This window comes from Suricata suricatta, chromosome 1 (genome assembly GCF_006229205.1).
Source record: "Suricata suricatta isolate VVHF042 chromosome 1, meerkat_22Aug2017_6uvM2_HiC, whole genome shotgun sequence".
NCBI lineage: Eukaryota > Metazoa > Chordata > Mammalia > Carnivora > Herpestidae > Suricata > Suricata suricatta.
In genome coordinates, this window is record NC_043700.1 from 58,262,387 (window position 1) to 58,269,187 (window position 6,801).

General features: G+C 34.1%; 1 protein-coding gene across 3 annotated transcripts in view; it reads left to right on the forward strand.

Annotated features, from left to right (window-relative positions):
* Positions 1-6,801, forward strand: part of SPOCK3 (SPARC (osteonectin), cwcv and kazal like domains proteoglycan 3) — a 451,052-nt gene that overhangs the window by 404,405 nt on the left and 39,846 nt on the right. The gene's annotated exons all lie outside the window — the stretch shown is intronic.

A 6,801-nucleotide genomic window follows, 5' to 3' on the forward strand; every position in this document is an offset into this window, starting at 1 on the left:
GGCGTTGATGAGAGACAAGTTGGATGAACTTTTCTTTGTGAAATAGATCTGTTCTTATAAGGAAATATTCACCTTAAGTCAAACTAAAACCTTTTTTCATTTAGAATAGTTGTTTTCTGTGGGTTTTCATAGTACCACATTCACATTTCAACCTAGTCTCAAGGAGATAATCAAAATCACGATACTTTAAAATGTTTGGAAGGGGTGATGGCAAATCATTTTACTTACCAGCAGTGAATGTGGTAGTGTTTCATTTCTTCACTTCATAGAAAATCAGAGACTTAGGAAAATCTCTTCTTAACCAAAAGCACGTGGTTGGGGGGAGAGGGTAATACCAAATATATTTGAGTCCATTTGTGATTATTTTTTAACGTTTAGCAAGAATGAATGATGATTGAGATTGTTTACAACCTCATGAGTCAAGCCTAATAGAGACAGGTAATAGTCAGTTTGCTAAACCTACTATTGGAACAAAACTGACAACATTCTCTCAAAGTTAGAACACAATTACAGTGTGGACTTCACTGCCAGTCTGACCCTTCCCAGAGTTTCCTCTTGGCCTGCAAGTTTGTATTTAGATCTGAGCTTCTTATTACAAAACATTGTTTCAGTGAACAACTCATCATGACAGACACCAGTATTCTTTCTTTATAAATGCTGATCTGACTAATTACATACGTATGTCACAGTGTAAGAATATCAAGAGCATTTTAGCATTCTGTTTTGTAAAAGACAGAGTGTGGTACCTATGAAAATGTAAGAGCCTATGAAAAAAAAAGTAAGTGTTGGAGACTTTGGAAATTTTTATTGTCCCTAAAATACAAAATGAAAAGAAAAATGAATAATCAAAACTAAAATGTTTAATAGTTATAAATATGTCAACTTCATCAATTTTTATATTTTATGTTTATAAAATATAAATAAATTTCAGGAAGCGTGTGGTTTTTGATTTGGCAAAAATTCTTGCTTTGGCCAATGCTTTCAGATAAATCATTGCCAATTTTAAATTTAATTAGTTATTTGTTGGCAAAAGAAAATTAACTTGCAAAATTATAAAAACATTTTCAAAAACTTCATACCTAAAATATTTTATTTAAATTTTTAACATTTATTTATTTATTTATTTTTGGAGAGACAGAGAGAGAGAGACAGTGTGATCAGCGGAGGGGCAGAGACAGAGAGGGAGGCACAGAATCCAAAGCAGGCTCCAGGCTCTGAGCTGTCAGCACAGAGCCCCACGTGGGGCTTGAACCCACAAACTGTGAGATGATGACCCGAGCCAAAGTTGGTCGCTTAACCGACTGAGCCGAGCCACCCACGTACCCCTAAGACATTACTTTTAATGAATGTTGCTGCTTAGGACCTCCAAAAGTAAAATGTCTTGGTCTTCTAGAATGCATGGAAATGCTCTTAATATCTTTCCATCAATATTCTCTCTACGTGATTTTCTCTGGGTAATGTCAGAAACCTAGAATGTTGAATACACAGTAATCTTGTGTAGATCTTACTGATATCTTATATTTTTTATTGGCAAACACGAGATGCTAGCTGAACATAATAGAAATTATTCTGAATTAGAAGTATCAGTTTTGCCACCAAATAACTATGATTTGTAGTGAGGTAACAAATTCTCTAAGCTAATAGGTGTTATAAAGGAAACTAATACCTCAATGTTGGGTTTAATAAATATGATTGATAAATGTTAATTGTCTTCCCTCAGCTCTTATGCCCACAACATGCAATTAGTTTGGCCAGCAGTTTACATGAAGAAGAGAGACAGTGCAGTGGGGGGAAGAGACGGAGGGACCCTCTCTTCCTGGTTAAAAAGCAAAAGGGATGGAAGGGCTTATAATGAAAATCAACAGTCAACCTCCTTCCCCACTTTTCATCCCCACCCGTGGGTCAGAGAGCTAATCATTTTTAAGCCTTGCTGGTTTTCCCCATCTGGTGATTAGCTCATTTGGGAAATGGCTATTTATCAACTTCAAACATTACCTTTAGATTTTCTGCTTTGATAAATGAGAATCTCTTTCATTTCCCTCCCATTTTCCAAAATAATTACGTGGCTATTTCTAGTTTTCCACTGATTACAATTTAAACAGCACAAAATATTAGCCAAAACAAAACCAAAAAACATTTAACCATCTGTTTCCAATTCCATGGTCATGTCTTGTCTCCTCATTTTGTAAAACCAGGATTCTAGCATTTCTGTGTCTCCCTCTCCATGTCTTCATTCTCACCTATCATTGGGAATAGTGGCTGTCATTGGAGTATTCATCGCCAAAGTTGATAACACTTTAATTATATTCTCTAACCATTTTTAAGTCTTCTGTAAATTTTTTATAAGGTGAGCCAATTTGCATACCAGCAATTTTTACTGTATCATGATGATGTAAATATTGTTCACTGCAAGTGATAATTTACTGTATGATATCTGTAAAAACACATTTTTTTCTATCTCAAGGGAGAATATTACTAGCATCAATTTAAAATGTATCTACCATGTTACATCCCAACTGTCTTTATCATGACCATGATAACTTTTCACAAGTTTTCAGAGACTATTTTGTCAAATCACACTCTCCCTCTTGCTGTCCGTCAGCTTTGTTCCATCCATAGATGCACTACACAAGTAGTTTCAGTAGTGTGCTTCTAAGTTTTCTTGAGTGAAGAGCCTCTTTTGTGAATCTCATGTCCTTTTCATAATGTCCTTTCGTTTTTCTGTGCCCATTCTCATAGTGGCATATGCAAAAATCTCTGAGAGCTTGCATATCTGAAAAGGCCTTTATTATGTCTTATTTTCTTAATAATAATAGATATGAGATGTGACATTAAAATCCATTGTCTTAGAATTTTGAAGGCTTGCATCAAATTTGTCTATAATCCATTATTGCTAATGATTTTTGGAATACGGATCCTTGGCCTTTGGTAATAATCTTTTGCTTGCTCTTTGGTTGAATATTTGTTTATTTTTTATTTTTTCCTGAAAGCTCTTATCATCCTTTTATATTTCATATTCTAAATTTTAAAAGATGTCTTGATGTGTATATATGTGTATTTTTAATTCATTGAGCTAAGCTCAGTGGCCCCCCTTTCTCTTAAAACATCTCTCTATTATAGGAATTATTTTCTATATTTTATAAATGATTTTCTCAATTTCAAATTCTTGTTTCTCTTTAAGTAACTTCTGTAACTCAAATATTGAACTAATGCCCATGCTTCCTATTCTTTCTTTTATGTTCTTCCTCTTTAATCTCTCTCTATTCTTTTTATTTTACACTATAGGATTGTTTTTGGTTTTATCTCCACCCATTCCTTTAAATATTTTGCCTGGCCAAATATGTAATTATGTGTGTGTATACAAATATAAATATATGTGTAACAAATTTCCAAGACCTCTTTCCTTTTCACTTGTTTATTTTTATGTATGTAATACCATGCTCTAATTAATAATTTGACAGAACTGAAAAACCTTACATTGAAACTTAGCTTTTTTAAAATTCAAATTTAGTTTAGGGGCATCTGGGTGGCTTAGTGGGTTAAGCATTTGACTCTTGGTTTCAGCTTAGGTCATGATTTTGTGGTTAGTGGGATTGAGCCCCATGTTGGGCTCTGCACTGACAGTGTGGAGCCTGCTTGGAATTCTCTCTCTACCCCTCTGCCCCTCACCCCCCTCACAATAAGTAAATAAACTTAAAAATGTAGTTTAAAGCAATTTTATTATGATTTATTATTCTGTTACTTATTCCTGACTACAAATACAATTAGATCAGCGAGTTCCAATACTGTCTTAGTTCACTATTGGCCATAAAATATAGAGTAGTCATTTAGCTTCTATGTCCCAGTTTCCATAGTTGTAAAAAAATACCATCACAATCTTTTACCTAATCATCCAGGCTTGATATTAAATTCAAATGTAAAACCTCATTAAAGGCATTTCATGCTGTATAAATGCAAGATATTATCTTTAGATAAAGAATCCATGTAGTGGAACTGTTGAAGAATATGAAGACAAGCCATTAATTATCTCCATCTGGGAAACAACAGTCGTGAATCACTGACAACTTTTAGATACTTCAACAGTTAGACCTGACTAGTCATGCTCCAATTGGAACATGTCCACAACAAAGATCTGGTAGCCAGTAAAGTAGAAATGTCATTCTATAAATTAAACTGTATTTCTGTATTGTTTAAACTAGGCATTTCCTTTTTCTGTGTGGAGAAAGGACAGTTTGACTCATGACTTATTAAAAATAATGGCACAATTATTAGACTCTCTAAGAAATATGAAGAAGAAAGGGAAGTTTTGCTGAGTAGCCTCCATTTAGGGCTCTTACTAACTACTCCAGAATATATAGTAGCATAAACTGTAGTTTATTGTTCAGTGAAATCTCTATGACTTTTTTCAGCACTAAAAATTGGACTTGGGGTGCTCAGGTGGCTCAGTCAGTTAAGTTTCCAACTTCAGCTCAGGTGATGATCTCACGTTTTTTGGGTTTGAGCCCCGTGTCAGGCTCTGTGCTGACAGCTCATAGCCTGGCGCCTGCTTCAGATTTTGTGTCTCCTCTCTCTGCCCTTTCCCTGATCACACTGTCTCTCTCTGTCTCTCAAAAATAAATCAATGTTTCAAAAAGAAAATTGGATTTGAAGTCATGTGATTTATTTGAAGTCAAGAAGACATTTTTATATGTTTTGTGTAACTGTTTTCTAAAAATATGTTCTGCTAACATCATATATATTATGTGATGTCTCTGCAATGGTGATCATCTCACATCACTACAATCATAACTTACCAACATGGAAATGTGAAACTTTGAGTGAAGTAATGCTTGACTTGTTGTTCTAAGTTGGAGCATACCACTTTCTTGTTCTTGCTGTTATTATTATTGGTCTGCTATAAGAATTAAAACCTTGGACTCTGCATTCCATATTTTTGAGTCCATATCATGTCTCTGCCACTTAACTGTCTGACCTCAGACAAGTTAGTTCAATGGCTCTCAATACCTCAATTTCCTAACACTTAAACAGACATGATACTAGTGTAATCTTCATAGAATTTCTATAAGGATTAAACATGTTAATATATGTAATCATAGTGGCAAGCATCCAGTGTTAGATGCTATTATCATTATATTTTCATAATAAATTTCATATTATATTTATTATTATAATTATTACTGCAGGATTCTTAATTCCTAAAAGATTTTATTGTAATACATTCATAACCTTATATTGAAGTTTAAGCTAAGGGACATCTGGGTGGGTTCAGCTGGTTAAGCATCTGACTCCTGATTTTGGCTCAGGTCATGATATCATGGTTCATGAGTTCTATCCCGTATTGGACTCTGCACTGACAGTGTGGAGCCTGCTTGGGATTCTCTCTCCCCTCTCTCTCTGCCCCTACCCTGCTACTCTTTCTCACTGTCTCAAAATAAGTAAGTAAATAAAATAATAATAATAAAGAAACAAGCTAAGGTGTGTGTGGCACACGATAAATATATATGATGTTTCATATTTGGGTAAAATTTTGCAGTGCTTTACTAATACTATCTTAATGCTAATAAGTGCTATATTTACCAACACAAGAAAAGAAAATATATACCAATCTATTCAAATTTAATCATTGTTTAGCAGATATTTTATTGGATAAAACTTTGATCTTTTTTGGGTCTGGTATGGGGAAAATACAGAAAACAGACATGGGAAATAACTAAATTTCATCTTTAAATCTTCCTTTGCTTAAGGTAGGCAATGAATTAATACACTATAACTCTTAAGAGTATAAATGTACATATATTGATGTCTCTCAGCAATCTATGCCCCCACCGTCCAATGCTCATTGCAGAGGTGACAATGCTTCAATCTCTTTTGTGTGTTTCCAGAGATTATTTTTATTTTTATTGTAATATTTAATTATTTTTGAGAAAGGAAGAGATATAAAACGCAAACAGGGAAGGGGCAGAGAAAGAGGGAGACAGAATCCAAACCAGGCTCCGCTCTGAGCTGACAGCAGAGAGCCCGATGCTGGGCTCAAACTCACGAATCTTTAAGAACATTGCCTGAGACCATTACCTGTGCCAAAGTCAGACGCTCACCAACTGAGCAATTCAGGTGCTCCTATTTCCAGAGATATTTTAAGCATCTATCAATAAATGCCCTTTTTGTACCTTTTTATTCAAATAGAAGCATACTAAATACACTTTTTCCTCCTTACCTTTTGTTTGTTTTGTTTGTTTTGTTTTATTTTTTACCAAAAAAGGCTATATTGTGTATTGAGGTCAATATCAGTACATAATGACCTCCTAAAAATTATTAATGACTTATAGAGCTTCATTGGATGGATGTACTTGAATAATCTCACCAGGTCACTGCCGATCGACTGTTTTGTTAACATACTTGCTGTTGTAAGAGTTCCAAAAAAAATAATGTTGTACAATTTAAACTAGTTGGTATATATGTAGTATACTGTATGATAATTTTTAAGAAAAGGAATTGCTAAGTAAAGGGTTAATGCATGGTTATTAATTTTTAAAGAAATTTTAATTTTAAATTTAATTTGAATATTAATACAGCTACATAACATGAATCTAAAGGAAATAATGAATGATAAAAGTAAGACTCTCACACCACTTCCCTATCTTCATCCCGTTCCTCTAACTGGAGAGAATTAGTCTTTTCACTTTCTATATAGCCTTCCAGAGAGGTATGTGATGCATATATGCATATGTAGAAGAATTCTTTCTCAGGCGGGCTTTTCTTTGTTTAGCATAACAGATTATAGCAGGAGACTGTTGCCTGGAC